Genomic DNA, 23,907 nt, shown 5'->3' on the forward strand with positions numbered 1-23,907 from the left:
TATATCATGTGAACATTAATCAGAAAAAGCAGGAATGGCTATATTAATATCAGATAAAGTAGACTTCAGAGCAAAGGAAATTATTAGGGGCAAAGCGGGTCATTACATAAGGATAACAGGAATAATCCACCTAGATGACCTAGTGATACTAAATTGTGCACCAAACAACAGAACTTCAAGATACATGAAGCAAACACTGAAAAAGGTAAAAGGAGAAAGTTTTAAATCCACAATTATTATTTGAGACTTCAACACAGCAATTTATACAACTACCAGAGAGAAAAATCAGCAAGGATATGGAAGAACTGAAAACATCATCAATCAACAGGATATAACTGACATTTAAAGAACACACTCAGTAAGAGCAGAATACATATTCAAGTGTCCATGGAACATTCACTCATATACCATATACTGGGTGATAAAAAAACATTAGCAGATTTAAAAGAATTAAAATCATAGAGAGTATGTTCTCTAGCCATAATGGAATCTGACTAGAAATCAATAAGAGAAAGACAACAGGAAAATCTTCAATCACATGAAAACTAAACATCACAATTCCAAATAACTCATGGGTAAAAAAGACAGCATCAAGGAAAAATTTTTAAATGCATAGAATAAAAGAAAATGGAGATACAACAGATCAAAGTTTGCGGAATGAAGTGAAAGCAATGCTGAAAGGGAAGTTTATAGCACTAAATTGGGAAAGAAAATATTTCAAAGCAATAATCTAATTTTCTATATTAAAATAGTAAAAAAGGAAGAGGAAAAAACACTAAACAAGCAGAAAGAAGGAAATAATAAAGATGAAACAGAAATCCATGAAACTGAAAACAGGAAAATAGGGGGGAAAAAATCAATGAAACAAAAGGCTGTTTCTTTGAAATAAACAATCTAACCAATAAAGATCTAGCAAGACTGATAAAGATAAACAGAGAGATGGCACAAATCACAGATATCAGAAATGCAACCAGGGATACCATGACATATCCTGCAGGTTAATGAGGGACAAGTTACTATGAACAAGTCTACACTATAAATTCAAAAATGTAGATGAAATGGGCCAATGTTTCTACACCCAAAACTACCAAAACTCAGCCAAGATGAAATAGATAATCTCAATTTTCCTGTAACCATTAGAAACACTGGTTTTTCATTTAAAAACTCCCAAAAGAAATATTCAGGCTTAGATGTTTCACTTTTACCCAAGACTTAAAGAATTAACACCAATTTTACATGATTTGATAAGAAATAGAAGTAGAGGGAACAGTTTCTAATTAATTTCATGAAGCCAGTATTACCTTGATACCAAAACCAGACAGGGATAGTATAGAAAGAAGAAACCTACAGACCAATATTTTTTATGAAATTGGCTGAAAAACCCTCAGCCAAATATTAGCAAATTAAATCCAGAAATATATGAAAAGAATAATATACCATGACCAAGTGGGATTTATTCCAGTTATGCAAAGTTGGTTAAATATTTGAAAATTAAACAGTGTAATCCACCATATCCAATAGATTAAGGGGGAAAAGTCATGTGATCCTATCCATTAATGCAGAGAAAGCATTTGACAAAATCCAATCCCATTCATGATTTTAAAAAAGGAAGAAAAAAAACTCCAAGCAAACTAGGAATAGAAAAGGAACATACTGAAACTCATAAAGATGATCTACAAACAACCTATACCGACATTATATTTGACTGTGAAAGACTGGATGCTTTCTCTGTAAGATCAGAAACAAGGCACCGATATCTGCTCTCACCACTTTTATTAAATATATCACTGGAGGTTCTAGTAAGAAAATAAAACAAAAATAAATAAATACATAAATTTAAAAGTTAAATTTTTAAAAAGTTTATTTAAAAGATAAAAGGACTATTCCTAGTACGTTGCATAGGAAGGAACATATCCTACTGAATGTTGAATAGTAATATATCCTATTATACTGAATAAGGAAAAGTAAAACTGTCTGTATCTGAAGATGAGATGATAATCTAAATGGAGAAAATACCAAGGAATCCACAAAAAGCTTGAGAAATAATATTAGTTTGTAAATGATTTAGAGTACAAGATCACCACAATTTTATCAAATTATATATTAATAACAAATGTGTAGAAGCTTAAATAAAAATATGTGATGCCATTTACAACTGACCTAAATAAATACCTAAATATAAGCCCAATAAGACATTTATAGGACCTCTAGACTGAAAATTACAAAATGCTGACGAAGAAAAATTTTTAAGTCCCAAACAAATAGGGAGACATACCTTGTTCATGGATTAGAAAACACAACATGATAAAGAGGTCAATTCTCCCCAAGTTAAGAGGCTTAACACAATTACTCTTAAAATGCCCTCAAGGTTTTTGTGGATATAGACAAGCTTATTCTAAGATTTATATGGTAAGAAGAGGCTGAAGAAGAGCTAAAACAACTTGTAAAGGAAGATGAAAATGGGAGGAATTAATCTACCCAATTTCAAGATTTTGCAGTAATGATGGAGGGTAGATACATAGATCAATGGAATGGAATAGAGAACCCAGAAATAGACTGACATAAATACATATAACGTGTTTTTGACAGCAGTGCAAAAGCTATCAAGGAAGAATAGACTTTTCAAAAAATGGTACTGAAACAGTTGGACATCCCTCGACAAAAACAAACAAACAAAAAATGAACCTTAACCTCCACACCTTACACAAAAATTAAATCAAAGTGGATCATAATCTTAAATGTAAAAGCAGGACATTTTTAGAAAAAAAATAGGAGAAAATGTTTGACATCTAGAACTAGGGGAATAATTCTTAGACTTGACACCAAAAGTATGATCAATAAAGGCAAAAACTGATAAATTGGATCTCATCAAAATGAGTTAAAAATGCTTCATAGAGGGCTTCCCTGGTGGCGCAGTGGTTGAGAGTCCGCCTGCCGATGCAGGGGACACGGGTTCGTGCCCAGTTCCGGGAAGATCCCACATGCCGCGGAGCGGCCCGCGTAACAAAACAAAACAAACAAACAAAAAATGCTTCATAGAAGATCCTTTTAAGTGGATGAAAACTCAAATTACACAGTAGGAAAACATATTTGAAAATCCCATATGAGACAAATGACTTGTATCTATAATATACAAAGAACTCTCCAAACAACTTAAAAAAATCCAACTAGAAAATAGGCAGAAGACAGGAACAGACATTTCATGGAAGAGAATATACACATGGCAAAGGAGCACGTGAAAAGATGCTCAGCATCATTAGCCATTAGGGAAATGCAAACTAAGACCATAATGAGATGTCAGAGAGTAACTAAAATTAAAGTATAGGGACAACATCAAATGCTGGCGAGTACATAGAAAAATTATATCACATCACTGGTGGGAAAATAAAATGGTTTAGCCACTCTGATCAACAGCTTGACAGTCTCTTTTAATCCTAAAAGTAGATTCACCCTACAACGCAGTAATTGTACTCTTGAGCATTTATCCAAAAGAAACAAAAACTTAATTAAGTTCCCACAGAAACTTACACATAAATGTTCATAGCAGTTTTATTTATAATAGCCAAAAACTGGCAACTACCCAAATGTCTTTCAGTGGATGAATGTTGAAACAAATTGTGATAAAATCTTATGATAGAATACTACCGAGCAACAAAAAGGAACAAATTATTAATATACGCAAAAATTGAAATGAACTTCAAGGGAATGATGCCGAGGGAAAAATTTTGAAAAGCCGATCTCCGAAGATTAAGTAATTCATGATTATGTTTACATATTATTCTTAAAATAACAAAACTGTGGAGATGGAGAACAGATTACAAGTTGCCAAGGGTTAGAGATGGGGGTAGAAGGTACAGCGGGGGAACTCTGTGAGGTTTTTGTGGTTCCAGTACAAATAATACAGCAATCTTGGTTTTAATCCCTAAAGATTTCTAAAAGCAATTCCTAACAAGAGGTGTCCAGATATTTAGCAATGGCAGATTAGAGGTATAGCTCCCCAACATAACAACTTCAAAAGAGAACATACTAATTCAATGCATATGTTAATTTCAAATAAGGCCAGTCACAATACTTAAATGGTATATATCTTAATGATATTATTCTAAGTATCCAGCTATACCAGATGGACTAGCAAGATTTTCTGTACATTCAACCTTATTTAAGACAGTAAATCTTATAATAAGACAGTTAAAAAAAGAAAAAGAAAAAAAAAACAAACCTCAACTACAGTTGGATATTCTCATAGGAAGATGAGGTGCAAATATGCAGCAGCGGTTCAAAAGCTTAAGCAGTGGCACCTAAATTTGGTTGTGCATTAGAATCATCTGAAGCACTTTTTAAAAACCCTCACACTGACGGTTGGTCATCGTAGACCAATAAAATCATTTTAAATCTCCTCAGACGATGCCAATGTCTAGCCAGAACTGAGAACCAGCGGACTAAGCAGAAGGGGATGTTTCTACAAAGATCTCTTAACAATAAGTCCTTCCACCCAATCAGATTTACCTCCCCGCAAAGGGCTAAAGAACGCTAGATGTTGTCCATACTTGCTTAGCTTTAATTAGCACTTGTGACTTGCCCAAAACCTAGATCATGTTTCCCCTAAATTTCATGTTATTCCCTACGTTTTTCAAACCCAGGGCTAAGGGGTTTGCCAGGATGAGATTTTAAGTGCTCACACAGGGGAAGTCCCTGGCAAACCCAGGACAGCGGTCACTCTACATTGAAATGTAAAGCACCCTAAATAACCCTGCCACTGCTCCCAGATCCTAGTCTGTGCCAACCAGTGGAGAAAGGCATTCTCCATTACTACCACGGCAAATGCTGCCGTACTTGCCTTGGCTGGTCCCTATCTTTTCCAGGCACCACTCCCCTTCACCTGCTGGTGGACGCTTTGGCCAGCTGACAATGCAGATATTTTCAAACTTTAAGGTGAATAAAAATCATCTGGAGGGCCTGTTATAACAGAGATCACTGAGCCCCACCAGAGTTGCTGATTCCATAGGGCTGGGACAGGGCCCTAAAACTTGAATATCTGACACATTATCAGGGGACGCTGGTAAAACTGGTCAGGTTGTTACCGAATGCAGGTTCGTCTGTCTGAAGCACAGTGAGGCCAAACAAACCTAAAGGCTGGAGTCTGGAGCAGAGAAAGGTTTATTGCAGGATCGAGCAAGGAGAGGGGTGGCCCGAGTTCCAAAACACCCTGAAATCTCCAAAGGATTTCAGTAAAGCATTTTTAAAGGCCAGGTGAGGGAGGGACGTCCCAGGGAATGTGATCAGCTCGTGCACAATCCTCTGATTGGTTATGTTGAGGCCACAGGGCAGGTAACATTATCCATCCTTAGGTGCCAGAAGGTCTGGGAGCTACATGCGCATGATCATCAAGGAGTTAATTTCTTCCATTGGGTGGTGGTTTTTAGCATCTGAAAACTCAAGAAATATGCCTGAGATACTATTATCTGAGTACTTCAGAGAGGAACTACAGCAGAGGATATGGGGGATGGGTCTGTCCTAGGAAGGCCCCATAGGGTACTGCTTGGTTACAAGGTGACCATACTTTGAGAACCACTGCTCTAGTGGCTTGGAATGTTCAGAAAGTAATGGAAGAATCCCTTCCCAGGTCTAGATTCTAGTATCGCCAGCTATTTTGGTGGGGGGAAGGGTAAGTTTTGTCCTCGCTTGGACTTCTTGTTCATTTATATCAAAGCCTATTTGAGGCAGTGCGCTCGGCAGTCCTGCAGTTCTGTCTTTTGCTTCAACAGTGTTTGGAATGAACAGACCCAGGGACGCTCCTTGCTCCAGCCCCCGACCACCCTCCAACCTTTCTTCCTGTCGCAACCTTTGGAATCAGCCACTCAGCTATCCCCAGCCTCCAGGACAGGCCAACACCGTTTTTTGAGCTTAGCTCCTTATCACTGATCAACCACGAGTTCCCAGGTTCGTCAGAATTATTCCATCGAGGTGGAGGCCGCCGTCCACCGCCTGTTCAACATGCATCTGGGGACACTTACCTCTCTCTGAGCTTCTATTTCGACAGCAACAACGGGACTCTGGACAGTGTGGGCCACATTTTTCGCCAACTGGCTGAGGAGAAGTGTGAGGGCGCCCAGCGTCTCTTGAAAATGCAAAACCAGTGCTGTGGCCGCGCCCTCTTCCAGGATGCGCGGAAGCCTTCTCAAGATGAGTGGGGTAAAACCCAGGACGCTGTGGAAGCCGCCATTCTTACGGAGAAGAGCCTGCACCAGGCACTATCAGATCTGCGCGCCCTGGGTTCCGCCCGCGCAGACTCCCACCTCTGTGACTTCTGGAGAGCCGCTTCCTGGAGGAGCAGGTGAAACTCATCAAGAAGATGGGCGACCACCTGACTAACCTCCGCAGGCTGGCTGGTCCGCAGGCTGTGCTGGGCGAGTATCTCTTTGGAAGGCTCACCCTCAATCACAAACAGGAGTCTCTGAAGTCCAGCGGCCTCTGAGGAGCCCCTCTGGCATCAGAGCTGCCTGAAGCCCTGCTCTGTAGCTACTAGGCAGCTTTGTAACCGCCCTGGAGCCCTCTCCCAAGCCTTGGACCAAATGGAAACAATAACGCTTTTTGCAGAAGGAAAAAAAAAAAGCCTATTTGAAACACAAACAGAATAAAGAGGAAAAAAAGAAATATATATATATATGTGTGTATATATATATATTCATGTTCTTTTTTTTTCCTTTTCTTAAAAATTTGTTTTACTGAAGTATAGTCGATATACAATGTTGTGTTAGTTTATGCTGTACAACAAAGTGATTCAGTTATACATATATATAATTTTTCATATTCTTTTCCATTATGGTTAATTACAGGACATTGAATATAGTTCCCTGTACTATACAGTAGGACCTTGTTGTTTATCCATCATATATATAATAGATTACCTCTGCTAATCCCAAACTCCCAATCCATCACTCCCCCACCTCCCCCTTCCCCTCGGGAACCACAAGTTGTGTGCTATGTCTGTGAGTCTGTTTGTTTCATGGATAAGTTCATTTGTATCATATTCTAGATTCCACATATAAGTGATATTGTATGGTATTTGTCTTTCTCCTTCTCACTTACTTCATTTAGTATAATAGTCTCTAGGTCCAGCCATGTTGCTGCAAATGGCATTATTTCATTCTTTTTTATAGCTGAGTAGTATTCCATTTTATATATATCACATCTTCTTTATCCATTCATCTGTCAGTGGACATTTAGATTGTTTTCATGTCTTGGCTATTATAAATAGTGCTGCTGTGAACATAGGGGTGCATGTATGTTTTCGAATTATAGTTTTGTCCAGATATATGCCCAGGAGTAAGATTGCTGGATCATATGGTAGCTCTATTTTTAGCTTTTTGAGGAACTGCCATAGTGTTTTCCATAGTGGTTGCACCAATTTACATCCCCACCAATAGTGTAGAAGTCAGAAAGAGAGAGACAAATACCGTATGCTAACACATATATATGGATTTAAGAAAAAAAAATGTCATGAAGAACCTAGGGGTAAAACAGGAATAAAGACACAGACTTACTAGAGAACGGACTTGAGGATATGGGGAGGGGGAAGGGTAAACTGTGACAAAGCGTGAGAGAGGCATGGACATATATTCATGTTCTTTTAACATATGAATTGCCCCACTTTATCTGTGTGAAATAAGTTTGTTCCCGTTATTGGGCTGCTTCTCAAGCTTTGCTGCTCATTTGAATTACCTAAAGAGCTTTTAAGAAAAACATTGGTGTCTGGGTCCCAGCCCCAGAGATTTTGATTCAGTAGGTCTAGGGAGGAGCCTGGGCACAGGGAGGTCTCAGAGTTCCCCAGGTGATTCTCATGTGCAGCAACTTTGGGAACCACCTCTTGGCTTCAATCCAGCTAGTGATCAGATATTAAATCTAAGACACATGGGCTAGTGCGTGAGCTCTAGGAAGATTCGTGCCAGGGAAAATGATCGATAGTTGTGTTACTTCTCTGAAATGGACTGAAATTTCCAATTAGCATGAACAGGGGAGGGTGAATAGGTGAATGCAATAAGGTGTATCATTTACGTATTGCCCTATGTGTATGGCTAGAAGCTTTTGCAACTGAGGTCTGCCCTACTTTTCATGCTAATGGTAATGCTTGTCTTCCTAATGCAGCTGTAAAATTTATAAGCCCATAGGTAGACAACATCACAAAATATTTACCCCTCCCCACTGGCCCACTCTCAAGCTTCTCTCCCCTTCCCCAATACACAAATGTACATCAATGCTCTTGAGACCACTATCAACAAATTGACCTTCAATTCTTCTACTTTGCAGCTTCCCTCTTATCAGGAGATGTCAGCATTTAGTGCAAGGACAAATGCTTGCCTCTTGGTGAGTAATGTAGGCAATGCCTCCAAGAGACAAATAGCCCTTAGGGAGGGGGAAAAAGTCTTTCAAAAAGGTTGATGCCCAGAGGAGGCATTTTCAGTCATCTCAGCTTAGAGGTCAAATATCCAAAATTAAAAAGGTTAAAAAAAAGAAAAAGAAGAAAGCAAGGAAGAAAAGAAGGAAACAATTTTCTTATCTCATAGTAATAAGGCAGTTTTCCTTAAAAAAAAAAAGACTTAAACCATAAATTCTCTTTCCTAATCAAAATGTGCTTTTCCGTCTTTAGACTATTCCTCTTATATCCTGTATTATTCATGACGTTTAATTCTTGAAATAGCACATGGCTGAAAACAGAAGCTAACCTCTTGTCCACTATGAATTAAATCTTCTTTTCCTAGGACCTGTCTACAATGTACAATTTGGGGTTTGCCAACATAATTATTTTTTCTGAAATAAGTTACAGCATTTTGCCTTTTCAATATATAGTTATACAATATATTGTTAACACAACATAGTTAATATAGTCAATATAGTAAATACAACTATAACACACGTGATATGATGCCACTTTGGTGATTTTCTTCATCCATGTAATTCTGAAATTTGACAGTACAGTTTTCATATTCTAATGAGCTGAGTATTACCTTTGCAAGGATAGAAAAATAAAATAAATTCATAATATTCTTGTGTGGTTTGCCCCTGGGGTGGATTACCATAATCGGGGGATATTTGAGCCTTTACCCAAGTCATTAAAAAACCTCCAGTGAGCAGCCCCTTGTCCTCTCCAGGGAGTGGGGGAAAGGATCTTTAATCATAATAATCCTGGGGGGAGAAACCTCAGAAATAAGACATCTGCTTCTGTGTCTTGTTGTTTTGCAGAATAGCAATGATTGCTTTAGCAGCTTCTATTGCCATGTGTGTACAATAAGTAAATGAACATAAAATTGAATGAACGCATAAAAGAAGGATAAACCCAAGCTTAACAAATCCACTCTCTCACCTGCTGTGCCCTGAAACATGAAAGAAAGAATCATGGGATCATAAGGATTAATAAAATAACAGTCTCTGTTAAAAATATTGACAGAAGGTATAGGAAAATTTGTCTGATGTGGGACCAACAGCTTAACTGCTTAATCCTTTTTTTTTTTAAGGGCAACTCATTCATTTATTGTTTAAAGATTGCAAGACAACTTCTGAATTTCTGTAGCACAGTTTAAATGTTTTACTTTTTTGATAAATCAGAGTATAATAGAAAAAACAATTAGTTTCCAGTAATATCTATATCTCTATTAGAATTAAGTCTTCCACAGACATGTAACCTGGAAACAAAAGCCTGTTACAATAAGCAAAGCTTCAACAGAGCTGCCACTTTTCGGGCCAGGGAAAGGTTCATCCCTATAGGAGGAGGATGTGCTATGTAAAATGGCTGCAAGGTCACAGCCTTGAGGGCGCTGGAAGTCTATTATCCTGTCCCACATTAAGTAGTTTGGTGAACTTCCAACGTCCGTTCATCTGCAACCAAGCTGGCAAACTTTAACTGATATTTCAAGCAGGTAAAAAATAAATTAAAAGAAATCCTTACACTGCTGTTCCTTGATTCACACTGTTAAATGGTTCATTAACATGTAATTCTGGCTAAGAATTACATCTGAGACTCCTTGCTCAGATTTTGGTTAACAGTACAAATCTTTCAGAAATTCAAGTTCTTATTAATCAATAATTTGTCAGCTAGGATACATTCAGGCATCAGCTGCAACTACAGAATAGGTGTATTGCCTCAGTGCTTTGGAAAGACATAATCTAGAACACTACTAGCAGACAAAATATCTGTTACTAGACAGCACAGGTGCAGTACAGCAAGACAAAAACATATATTCATGTGTGCCGGGGACCAGATGGAGAAAGAGGATTTCACCGCCCAGGGTCAGAAGGGAAGGGGTAAGGAACTGAAGTGGCACCGACGGATGGGGTCAGAAGGACCAAGACAACTGATGGTTGCAAGGCAAATTTTATTGCGCTACAGTTGCAGATTATCTAGACTAGAAAAAGGAAGGCTGCCAGATGGTGGCTTACATTATCTACAGACTGTCTCGGCTCAAGGTTAACTTCCCTGGGAGGAAACCCATAAACCCAGAAGCATCAAAAATAACCTGCATGTGCAGGGGGGAGACAGCTTTGCTTGTCTCATTTTACATTCTTTCTGATCTCTGGGCCCTGGTGATTTATCTCCCATGGAATGGAACAAGGAGGGGAACAAGTAGGGACAGTCCCTTCGAGCAGCGGCCGCATGCCTGGCATGTCCGTAGCCTGCTCTCAAGGCTGACTGCTTCCCACAGGTCCCCCTTTTTTATTTTTTAACTTTTGCTGCAAAATAATTCCATGAAGTTTAGTGCCGAGAGTAGTATACTGTTGCATGAGGATACGAAACAGACATGAGAAGATTAATATCAATAATAGGCAAATTATGGCCAGGGTAATAAATCCTGACAACCTTCCGGTAATCCAAGACTGAGGATTTAACCACTTTAAATGGTCCAGTAAAGTCTGAATTACATCTTCTGGCGAAATATCATCAAGATGTGCATTTTGTATATCCTGAATTTCAGCATTTAATTTCTTAAGATCAAGACTAATATTATTATCTGACCAAACACTCAGCAGATGCATTTTTACTTTTTCCCATTCCCAAATACAGTCATTGTACTTTTAAGGAGTAACACACATCCATGTATACTTTGCATGACAAGCTAAACGCATCCTCAATTTTAATGCTGCCATCTGATCTCCAATCCCCAAAATTGCGTTTTTAAATTCATCTAACTTGTTATTAATCTGTAAATCTATGTGACTTTGTAAAGATAAAGCAAGACTGGTATGTTGAGATAACTGATTAGCAAAGTGAGCATGATTAATACTCTGTGAAAGAGCAAGACCGGCAGTAGCCGCGGTAGCAGACAGAGCAGCCGAGGCAGGTAAACTTACTATTAGCCACCCAAGAAAGCGTCTCCTTCTCTGCAAGGCTTTAGAGAGTTCCACCCATGCCTGTACTCCAGTATCTTCATACCAAGGTTCTCTCAGATGTACAGGCACCATAACATACATGGGTTGCTTTAGTATAAGCACAGATTGCGTTCCTGCAGAAGGGAACATACAACTGCTAAAAATACAATTAACACAGCTAATATTATATCCTCCTTTGGAAGAATTACCGATGTTAATAGAACCACACAAACGTGTATATGGAGGAGCAACACAAGTTATAACAGGTGTATTGGAATAAGTTAGAGCTAGTTTCCATATATCCCAGTTCTTTTGAAATGTGATAAACCTATCTATGACGGGAATAGAAGAGATAAGAATTGACACCTTGGTATAATCTATAGTACACCATATTTGGTTATTATTCCAAGATGCATCGCAACGTTCAAAAGTGGATCCAGGAAAGTTAACGGTCATAAAAGGAGGAAATTGATTTTTTGATTTTCTGTTAAGAATAGTAACCTTATGTCCAGCTATAAATATCCCTTGTCCTCCAAGTAAACGCTTCATACAGAAATAATTTCCTGAATCTTCACCTGTAACCTTGGCTATAGTAATAGCGGAATCCCTAAGTGGTGAGGCATATGAGATTTGACCTCTAATATTAAAAGGTTGCCCATTTTATACCAAAAGATGGTATCCTTAAGATCCTCTCGTCGGCTGGTAGCCGGGCATGTAAGAGTAATGTTGGTTCCTGTAAAACGAAGGATGCCTGAAGAGCCTGACAAACTAATTGATTGATCCGTTCCCTCATAAACATCTGTATGCTCATAACTAATAGCCTTTACACGTCCAGTTTCCAGATTCAATGGGCTAAGACAGACAGGATGGGTACTAAACCACTTAGTATAATTTACAGACATATTGTTTTATATTCCCAATAAGAGGCCCATAAACACTTATCATTGTAAAATACAGGAAACTCTGCTTCAGACCAAGATATGGGTTGTAATAGTGGAGGATCAGGTACATAGGCCCAGTAAGTTGCTGCATTAACAGAGGGAACACATGAAATGGTTGCCAACATAGCCAAAAATAAAGTGACAGGTGTAACAGGATTATTCTGTTGTTTCATTGACTCTTGAGCTCGTGAAACCAGTTGTTTAATTTGTCCCCAAGTTGGAACATCACTCCTTTGAGTCGTCCTGGCAAGTGGTCTTCTCTTCCTCTTCTCTTTCTGAATCAACACTGTTATATTTTCCGGAGAGGTGCAGAGCTTCTTCATCTTCTGAACTAGTTGTGAGCTGTGGCGAGCCATCTATTTGCTTGACTAAGTGCTCAGGAAGCCAGCAAGGTCCAGGCGCTGATCTGGGAAAGATACACACGTGACCACGTCCCCAAATCAACACAGGATAAGGACCACGCCAAGTGCTGGTTAACGGATCTTTCCAGAGGACCTCCGGAGATTGAGAGGCCAATCTTGGCTCAGCCACCAACCTTCCCCCTGCAGAGCAGCCAAATCTGTCAACAGTGAGAACATTTAAAATAAACAGAGCATGATTTATAAGGTTATGTGGCGTTGTTCTATACAATTCCCCCCTTTTTATTTTTTCAATAGTTAGCTTTAAAGATCTATTTGCACGTTCTATAATACCTTGTCCTTGAGGGTTATATGGAATGCCTGTAATATGGGTAATTTTGTAATGAATTACAAAATGTTGCAAAAGCAGCACTAGAGTAAGCGGGCCCATTATCTGTTTTAATAGTTTTGAGAAGGTTCATGAAAGCAAAACAGTGTAATAAATGAGTGATAACATGTTTAGTAGCTTCTCCGGTCTGTGCTGTAGCACAGAGGAAACCAGAATAAGTATCGATAGTGACATGAACAAACTGTAGTTGCCCAAAAGACGGGATATGAGTAACATCCATTTGCCATAAATGTCTAGGTAATAATCCACGAGGATTAACAACATAATGTGGAACAGGAAGGTGAGGTAAGCATTGTGGGCATTGCTTAACAATTTGTCGGGTGGCTTCACCAGTAAGGGAAAATTGTGCGTGTAATGTAGCCGCCGACTGACGGTGTAAAGCGTGCAACGGCTGTGCTGCTTGTGAAGCAGTTTGATCATAACTTACCATAATATGAGGGTGTCCAGGACATGGACCATGAGTATCAAGAGTATGAAGATAATGAATGCAGTACATTAGCCATTCTTGACAGCATGACGAACGGAAAGGAGGAGTACGGTAAATTGGGACATGTCCTGCTTTAGGGAAAAGAGATTGAGGAGGAGGAGTAACTTCAACTCTATTCTTGGGAGGAAAATGTACAGGATAAAGATCACGTTTAGATCGAGTTAAAACATCTGCAGTCGCATTAAGTTTAGTCAATGGACCAGGCAAGTTAGAATGAGCACGGATATACAGACCTGCAACAGGACCATCATGGGAACGAATAAGCTGTTGAAGCAAACGAAAAGAGGATGATAATTCAGGGTCATTAGTATGTCCTATGGTTGCAGTCTCCAGAAGAAATCACAAGCTAATAAGATATTTACTATCAGAAAACAAATTAAAGATATAGAAGGCAAATGTTTAAAAGACATAATGACAGCATACAGTTCAACACGTTGAGCTGAAGTCAAGGAAGTTTCTTTAATGAGGTTTGTTCCGTTGTCAACGATTACAGTAGCCACTCCTGAAGAAGAACCGTCCGTAAAAACCAAAGGTACATGAGGAACAGGCTGTTGCCTAATTATAGAAGGAAAGATATGAGTTAAGTTTGCTGAATTGGATCAATTTATCAGCAGGGTAATGGCATTCCAAGGTACCTGAAAATCCTGCAAGAGCAAGACCCCATTCATTACTATGTTGAAAAAGCCAATTTTGTTGACTAACTGAATAAGGGATAATAATTTGAGAAGGTTCTATACTTATAGGTTGTAAGCATCTAGTTCTACCTTGCATTATTAAATTACTAGTAAGTTCATAATAAGGGTTAATAACTTTAGAGGGTGTAGTTTTCATATGAATCTATTCAATAATTCCAACAGTTTGCCATAAGACGGCAGTAGGCACATGAGGAGTTGGACAAATTATTAAGAAAATTGGAAGGTGAGTATGAATTCTAGTTAATTGTGTAGAACTGATAGATCTATTGACTATTTGTAAAGCTTGAAATCCTTCTGGAGTCATAGAGCGTGAAGAAGAAGGATCTGAGTCACCTTTAAGAATATCAAACAAAGGCTGTAATTGAGCAGTAGTAAGTTTTAAGGAAGGCCTTAGCCAATTAATATCTCCAAGTAATTTTTGAAAAGCATTTAATGTTTTTAAATTATCAACTCGAATTTGCAGTTTCTGAGGCCTAATAGTAGTGTTATCAATATATTTTCCCAAATATAAAAATGGAGATTGTCTTTGAATTTTTGTTGAGGCAATGACCAAGCCAAATGATTGTAAGGACTGTTGTAAAAATTGAAAAGCAGTCTCTAATAAAGAAATATTATCAGTGGCTAAAAGTATATCATCCATATAATGTATGAGATATAACGATGGAAACCTTTTTCTCACAGGAGTCAAGGCCTGAGCCACATATTTTTGGCATAATGTAGGACTATTTGCCATGCCCTGAGGCAATACTTTCCATTGAAATCTCCTCATGGGTTCCTTAAAATTTAAGGCAGGCAAGCTAAAAGCAAAATGTTTTCTATCTTCAGGAAACAAAGGAATAGTGAAAAAACAATCTTTTAGATCTATAACTTAAAGATGATAATTGTGTGGTATGGCTGTTGGAGAGGGTAGGCCTGGTTGAAGAGCTCCCATTATTAGCATAGTTTTATTAACAGCTCTTAGATCCTGTAATAACCTATATTTTCCAGATTTTTTCTTGATAATAAAAATAGGAGTATTCCAAGGACTACTGGAAATTTCTAAATGCCCTAATTGTTCCAGTACTAATTGTTCTGCAGCTTCTCATTTCTCCTTTGTGAGGGGCCATTGGTCCACCCATACAGGGTCATCAGTCAGCCAAGTAATTGGATCAGCAGTGAGTGGAGGAGAATCCAAGGCCCCTAAGAAAAACCCAAAGCTTGTCTATCATTTTTTATTTTCACATCAATAGGAGAGACAGTTCCTTGTTGATTTGTTCCCAGCCCTTTTGTGGGAAGAAATCCTTGATCCAACATCATATTAGAGACTTGAGAGTTTGGACTATAAAGTAATACTCCCATTTCTTTTAATATATCTCGGCCCCAGAGGTTTAAAGGCAGCCCAGGCAAAACATAAGGCTGGAAGTATCCTGAATGGCCCTCACTATCTTGCCATAATAAAAACTGACTACTTTGCATAGGAGAAGAACTTTGTCCTATTCCGTGAAGTTCTGTAATAGAAGGACTAATGGGCCAACGTTTAGGCCAGTGTACCTGCCTCATAACAGAGACATCAGCTCCAGTGTCTCACAGACCTGAGAAAACCTTTCCATTAATGGTTCATTTCATTTCTGGACGTTCTTTCCCTATCTTCTGAATCCAGTAGGCAGCATTAGACGATCCAAAAGCCTTTGTTTCTCTCTTTTGATGTTGTAAAATTTGTCCATGAGGTTCAAAGGGCAAAAGTAGCAATTGTGCAATTTTATCACCAGGAGAAATAGTTATTATATTTTTAATAGTTTGTGCCATGACTTTTATTTCTCCTTCGTAGTCAGAATCTGTGACTCCTGGCATAATAGTTAAACCTTTCATGGTGACACTACTTCTTCCCAATAATAGTCCCATCAAACCCTTGGGTAAAGGTCCACAGATGCCCGTAGGGAGGGCCTGAGGACCCATTTCAGGAGTTAATACATATCGGGCGGAGGTGCTGAGCTCCAGTCCTGCGCTTCCTGGTGTTGCTCTGGAGAGCGAGGATATTGTATGTTTCTGTTTTTGGTTAATGTCTGATTGATAATTTGAGGAGGATACACAGACATTGCCCTTATTATTTGTTGGGGCCGGGGAAGGCCCCGGGAGGAGTTTCCCGACAGTGGTGGCCCATCCCTGTGGGCCACTGAGCAACAATCTTGTGCCCAATGTTTTCCCCTATTGCATTTAGGGCATAAACCAGGGATTTTCTGACCATCTGGAGGTTTCTGAGTAGGGAAGGAAGGACTAGGGTTAGAATTAAAAGATCTACATTCTCTAGCAAAATGACCTGCCTTTCCGCATTTAAAACAAGTCTTTGTTTTTGAACCCCACTTTAGTTAATGCTGCAGCCACAGCAGCACCCTGTATATAAGTAGGCCCAATGTCTGCACAAAGGTGAATATAATCCTCCAATGTTCCCCGTTTTCTCCAAGGTCGAATCTCAGCCTGACATGCATTATTAGCATTTTCAACAGCAAGCTGCTTAACTACAATTGTACCAGTGAGTCCGTCCACAATGAGTCTCCCCACCGCCTGTGACAATCTATCTACAAAATCAGCATATGGTTCATCAGGTCCCTGTCTAATTGTTGAAAGATCCTCAGTTTTGTGTGTAGAAGGACATTTCCTCCAGGCTTGTAATGCCAAATGATTTATTTGAGGATAAGCAACAAAGGGATAAGTTAATTGATCTTGTAAAGAAAGATACTGTCCTTCCCCAATCAGCATATGATAATCAACTGGAATATTATGGGCAGCATTCTTTTCTGCTTGTTCAGCAGCTCGTTCATAAAAATCAAACTTCCATATTAAATAATCTCCACCATTTAAACAAGCTTGTGCAATAGACTTCCAATCAGCGGGGGGAAGAGCTTCTCCTGTCAACCATAGCAGCAGTAAAAGGAGCAGTGGGCCCATATTGAGCACAGGCAGATTTTCAATCTTTCAAAACTTTCAAAGGGAGAGCCTGATGCTCCCTAGTAGCTTGTTGAGGATTATTAGGACCAGGTCTTTCTATGACGGGACAACAGAAAATAGGATCTTCTCGTTTTATTGCTCCTTGTACAGCGCGCTGCAAGGGACTGAGCATTTTTACAGATGTAGATTTTTGAGGAAGACAGTCCTTATTAACCTGCAGCTTTTTCACTGACTTATCTATCACAGCCATTAGAAAATCATCCTCAGGATAGTTCTCTCTTTTATGTTTACAAGCCACATCTATTAAGTCAAAATGTTCCTCTTCATCTAAACTATTTAAATTAATTAGCTCTTTCGGTTTAGGAAGTGGCGACACAGTAGCTGATAATACAGTCTCTCCTTCTGTCAGAGGCTTATGTTTTTCTGACTTTACATTCAAATCAACACTATCATGAGAAGCATCTAAACATATTTTTATCAGAGTCCACAAACTATATGTAACAACAGGAGTATGAGTAGGCCCTCGAGACTCATAATAATTTTTTAAATCTTCTCCAGCTTTCTGCCAGATTTCTATGTCAACAGAGCCGCCATCAGGAAACCAGGGAGATACACCATGGATATGCTGTAAAAATTCAGTCAACCGTGAGGTAGAAACTTTATTACCCCGAGCTTTAAGCATCAAAAGCAAAACCTGAGCAAATAATTCATACACCTTTGAGCCCTTTTGCTCCATCTTATTTTACTGACTATTGCCTTATGTCTCTATTAGTTTCACTTTTACTGGTGGCCACACATATTTTGCATAAGGGTTCTCTTACCTGCACTTTCTTTTTCTTTTAATTGCCTTCACACTTCAGGTCCCTGTTCGAGTGCCACTTGCTGCGGACCAGCCCGAGAAAGAGGATCTCACCGCCCAGGGTCAGAAGGGAAGGGGTAAGGAACTGAAGTAGCACCGACGGATGGGGTCAGAAGGACCAAGACAACTGATGGTTGCAAGGCAAATTTTATTGCGCTACAGTTGCAGATTATATAGACTAGAAAAAGGAAGGTTGCCAGATGGTGGCTTACATTATCTACAGACTGTCTCGGCTCAAGGTTAACTTCCCTGGGAGGAAACCCATAAACCCAGAAGCATCAAAAATAACCTGCATGTGCAGGGGGGAGACAGCTTTGCTTGTCTCATTTTACATTCTTTCTGATCTCTGGGCCCTGGTGATTTATCTCCCATGGAATGGAACAAGGAGGGGAACAAGTAGGGACAGTCCCTTCGAGCAGCGGCCGCATGCCTGGCATGTCCTTACCTGCTCTCAAGGCTGACTGCTTCCCACACATATGTTGCCTTGTTTAAGCCTCAAGCCCTCGATCCTTTGTTGAAATACAATAATTTCATTCCTATGGTTTTCAATACCAAAAACTCAACCTCCAGGAGGGCTAAGGTCTAATTTGTACTCCAAAGCAAGTAGCAGTGCAGTTCACTACTACTGAGGCTGGATCCATAAAGACTTCAAGACCACGTCCAGAAGACACGTTATTATATATAATACCGTAGAAAGTCTGAAACATAATTATCATATACATAGCTGGTCCTTCAGAGCTTTTTACCTATAACATGTTTTTTGATGAAAGTTATTTAATGTACTGGAGATAACTGTGACTTACTGATCAAATATTTGAATACTTATACTTACCTGGGATTTCATTTCTGCTGAAAGAAAAAGGAAGAACAGGACTCACTAAAAAAAAAAACAAACTTTAGAAGTGAACGTAAAAATCTTAACACACACTATCACTTTTGGAAGCAGCATAGGGGGCAGTGAACGGTAAAACACTGGTGAAATAGGTCACAACTCTAGGCCAAAAATCCATTATCGTTATCATCAGTGACAGTACCACAACTGTGCCCTTCAGAATTAATAATCACTCCTAAGAATCTTCATTTGGCACCAGATGATGCGTTTAAGAGAAACACTCTGGGAGGTTTTGAATCAGACTTGGTTTTTTGTTAGGCAAGTTACAGGAGAATTTTTAAAGCGGGGGGAAGGGAAGAAGGAAACGGACCAGGAAAAGAATTTAAGCCATCATCTATAAACCAACAAAGCACTGATAGTTCCAAACATTATGTCAGAAACTAAAATGACTGACATAGGCTCAAGTGGTTTATAAAAAGACTACACCAGCAAAGTCCCCATTTATCTGTAGAGTTCAGAAACTAAAACAAGGAATATTTCAGCTTAAAACCTTATCTCAAGAGAATCATATACACTTCACATGAATAAAAATACCTGAAACCAAACATTTTTAAAAGCTCCGATACCCCAAATATAAAGAAAAATATTAATTCAGAAGACTCAATCAATCCATGATAATCACAAAACGGCTGGGCAATCTCTATCTCCCTTCCACACTAACCATCCATCCCATGGAAGACCATGGGAGATCAGACCTTCCAGACTTACCTTCCAGACCTTCCAGACATCTGGCTGCTGCAAAATTCTATGGAGACTCCTTGTGGAACAGCAGTTTCCCATCTCTTGTGTCTCTCCCTATCGTGATCATGCAGGAAGCAAGTCTGGCTGTGCTATTTCTTATCATTGTCTGTCACCCATCTGCAGCATGGTATTGTACAGATAAGGAAAAAGTAGTTCCCTTTCCCCCAGAAGGTTGAGGCTCAGGTACACGGTAATTCTCCTGTGCACACAGTCATTATTTAGGCCGACTCAGTGACTTCAACAGGCTTAATCATGTGATCAGGTTTGTTGCCAGCTGCGTAATGCTCCCACATCTGTAGATAGAGCCGCTCTAGGTCCATTGTGTATTGTTTGGTGTTGAACAGAGGGCTAGATGTTCTCTGCTTCCAGACTTTGCCACGAAGTTTCTTCAGGTATTCTAGATCAGTTCCCAGTTTCACAGCTATGTCTTCATATTCTTGTCTATTTTGAGCAATAAGCTCAAGACAGCCTAAACAAGTGAGCTGGGAAGCTGCAACTCGGGAAGCAAGAGTCTCTCCTGGCATAGTCACCACGGGTGTCCCTGACCAAAGGACATCCATCCCTGTGGTGTGTCCATTACAGAGTGGAGTGTCCAAGCAGACATCAGCCAGCTGGCCTCTCCAAACATGTTCCTCTTTAGGAGCAACAGGTGAAAAAATGATACGCTTCTGGGGAAGGCCCATCTTTTGTGCATACTGTTGAATATTAGGTTCTCCTACTGCTGGAAAACGCAACAGCCACAGTACACTATTGGGAACACGCTTCAGAATATTTGCCCACATCTGCAAAGTAGATGGGTCAATGTTATATAACTGATTGAAGTTACAGTACACAATGGCATCTTCCGGTAACCCGTACTGAGAACGTGTGGTTACAATAATGGTACGGGGAACCTCCTCTCCAGTGGCAGCCTTAATGTTGATCTGGGTAGTTGCCAGTCCATTGCTAAGACTGAATCCATTAATTGTTATCTGAATTTGTCCTCTGTTAATCATTTCAATAACTGCCTCTGCAATAGTATTCATAGGAATGACAGGCATATTAAGAGCTGTATTACTGCTGTCTGCGTTGTCTCCTCCATCAGGACATTTCATCTTGACAATCTGCACATCTGGGAGACTATCAAGAAATGCTTTGAGGTCGATGCCATTCAGCACAATCCGATTGTCATAAATGTGCCCATTGGACTGAAAATCGATGACTGCTTTCTTCTTCAGGTGAGGGAACATATTAGCATGATCACCAATAAAGAAAGTATGGGGCATATAAGCCAGTTTCTCAGAATACTGCTCAGCAACTTCAGCAGGTGAAGTTTCCTGATCAGTGATGATATAATCCATGAAAAGCATGCCACTGGTCCCAGGGTAGCCCAGCCACATTGCCTGAATAGGAGCTGGCCTGAGAGCAAAGAGTTCATTTCGAGCACCTCTGGTATAACCATTCATATTTACAAGGATGTGTATACCATCTTGATGGATGCGATCAGCTGCTTTCCCATTGCATGGAATCTGAGAAAGATCAATGAAATGATGGGCTTCTGCCATCACCTTCGCTCAGAAGTTTGTGCCATCATCTGGGCTCAGGGCATAACAGAATACCTCAAATTTATCAGGATTGTGCATGCCTGGAATAGACTGCATAAGATGATGATTCCCAAAGTCAGAACTCACGTATCCTACACGCAGTCGACCATCACTGAGCTTCAAGTCTTTTGGATGTTCGTACGGTGGTTTGTGAAGGACACTGATCTCATCCAAGCAGAGGTTCCCGTGGCTCTCAGCAATAGCCTTCCTGAAGCCATGAGAAAGAGGATAGAGCATACTATGATGAGGCTGCACAGAAGGCAACCTATTCTTCTCCAGCTGGTCAGCCACAATGCTGACCAACTTCTTCATTCGCTCATCATAGTCTGTCCAATCACAGACAATCTGCAGGCAATGAGCCAACTCACAATAAGCGTCAGGAAAATCAGGTTCAAGCTTCAGAGCAGTGCGATAAGAAGCAATTGCTTCTGGAATATTCCCTGAATACTTGTGAATGGAAGCCAGATTGCTGTGGGCATCCGCAAGGGCAGGGTTAATCTGAATGGCACGAGTATAACACTGCAAGGCTCCCTGAACATCCTGCATCTCCTTTAGAGTGTTTCCCATGTTACAGTAGGCATCAGCAAAGGTAGGACTGATTCGAACAGCCTCCTTATAATGCATCAGAGCTTCCTGCAGTTTTCCCTGCTGCTGCAATACACTTGCTAAATTTGAATGGGCAACAGCAAACTCTGGGAAGACTTCTAATGCTTTACAATACAAGCGAACTGCCTCTTCAATGTTCCCCTGGTCTCCTTTGATATTGGCTAGGTTATTCAGAGAGTCTGCATGGGTGGGACACAGCCGCAGAGCTGTATTATAACAATCTTCTGCTTCGGCAACACTGCCCTTCTCTTCCAGAGCGTTGGCTAGGTTGCAGTAAGCATCAGGGAAATGTGGTTGCAATTCAATAGCTTGCCTGTAGGTGTCTATAGCCAGATCTATCAGGCCTTGCTCATAGTATACACAAGCCAGGTTGGCACGTACCACTGCATGATTTGGGCTCAAGCTTAGGGCACAAAGGTAAGCTGCCACAGCTCTGTCAAAAATCCGTGCCTCTTGCAAGACGTTTCCTAAATTGATATAAGCATCCAGAAAATTGGGGTCAAGGGTGACAGCCTTTTCAAAGTGATGAATTGCAAGCCAAATCTCCCCTTGTGCATTGAAAACACAGCCACGATTACTCCAAGCTACTGCAAAGTTCGGTTGCGTCTCCATTGCTTTCAAATAACATGCCTTGGCTCCTTCCAAGCGACCCAGGGCTCTGAGCAGGTTCCCCAGGTCACTGCGAACACAGTACAAATCAGGATTGCACTGAAGAGCAGAGACGTAAGCTTGTACTGCCCCTTCCATGTCGCCTGCTGCTACCAAAGCGGCTGCCAGGTTAATATAACCATCGATGAAATCTGGCTTGAGATGCAATGCATGCCGGTAATGCTCAATTGCTTCCTGCAACTGCCCTCTTTCCTTGTACACATTCCCCAAATTCGAATAGGCTTCTGCCAGAAGAGGGTTCTGTTTAATTGCCAGAGTACTAAAGTGGGCAGATCCGTCCAGCCTTCGACACTGGAAGTGTAGAGATGAAAGCAATAAAAGTACTCCAGTATTGTCTGGCTCTTGTCTCCACAGCTGCATGCAGTGTCTCTCAGCTGCCTCAAAATCTCCTGCCTGATATTCTCGATGTGCCAACTCAGCTAACCCTTGGAAGGAAAGCATACGTTTCGTTGGTTCTGTGCTGTCGGCCACGTTGCCCACAGAAGACGCCATCTGGAGCTTCTGCAGAGAGTGAGAAAAGAGGTTAATTGAGTCCCGCTGCCGCCACTACTGGCAAGAATGTTTCTAGAGGTAGCAAATATGAGGGCAGCAGCCGTACCACTGCTTTGGCAGGCTTAAGCGGCGGCGACAGTTACAGGCACCGAACCTTAGGAACTCTGGTTGGTCGTCTAACTCTCACGCTCTTGAAATCTTCATTCTTAACCCTGCCCTCTTCCATCATTTTTCTCCTAATCAGGGAATAAAAATTACCTATACACTTGCCTTAGAAGAAATCAAAAGTCAGTAGTCCAAACACTTTTTAAAATTCTGTTTTCTGTCCAGTTGGAAAGGAAATACATGATTGACTTTACTTCATCATTCATACAGTCAATGTGGAAAACATTAGGGCCGTGAATTTCAATACAGTAAGTTCAGAACATTTTAAATTGGCCTTCCCAAACCACTAATAAGTAACCGATGTTGTATATAATGCTAAAATCTTAGAGACTGAGTTTGATATTTTTAAAGTTCTGAAAGGATTAGCTAATTTCTCCTCATCATACTTCTCATGCCTCAAACCTGAGTATTACTTTTTTTAAAATAAATTTATTTATCTTTATTTATTTATTTTTATTTTGGCTGCGTTGGGTCTTCAATGCTGCGTGCAGACTTTCTCTAGTTGCGGCGAGCGGGTGCTACTCTTTGTTGCGGTGCCTGGGCTTCTCATCACAGCAGCTTCTATTGTTGTTCCACAAGTCTATGGGTTCCTTTTTAGGTCCTATGAAGAACCCTAGAAATTAGTTCATGGAATTATAGGTTTTTGCAAAATTGTCAAAAGTGAGATATTTTAACTTCCATCAGGTAAGACCAGCGTCTCTTTCTTTGCCAATTTTCCTTCTATCATATTCCGCTATGTTGGAT

The 23,907-nt window shown here is 40.1% G+C and overlaps 1 pseudogene; it reads right to left on the bottom strand.

Moving 5' to 3' along the window:
* LOC137221958 (UDP-N-acetylglucosamine--peptide N-acetylglucosaminyltransferase 110 kDa subunit pseudogene) overlaps window positions 1–23,152 on the bottom strand; it is a 210,379-nt pseudogene extending 187,227 nt beyond the window's left edge.
* Window positions 23,153–23,907: the final 755 nt, after the last annotated feature.

The sequence above is a fragment of the Pseudorca crassidens genome, chromosome 3, assembly GCF_039906515.1.
Source record: "Pseudorca crassidens isolate mPseCra1 chromosome 3, mPseCra1.hap1, whole genome shotgun sequence".
Taxonomy (NCBI): domain Eukaryota; kingdom Metazoa; phylum Chordata; class Mammalia; order Artiodactyla; family Delphinidae; genus Pseudorca; species Pseudorca crassidens.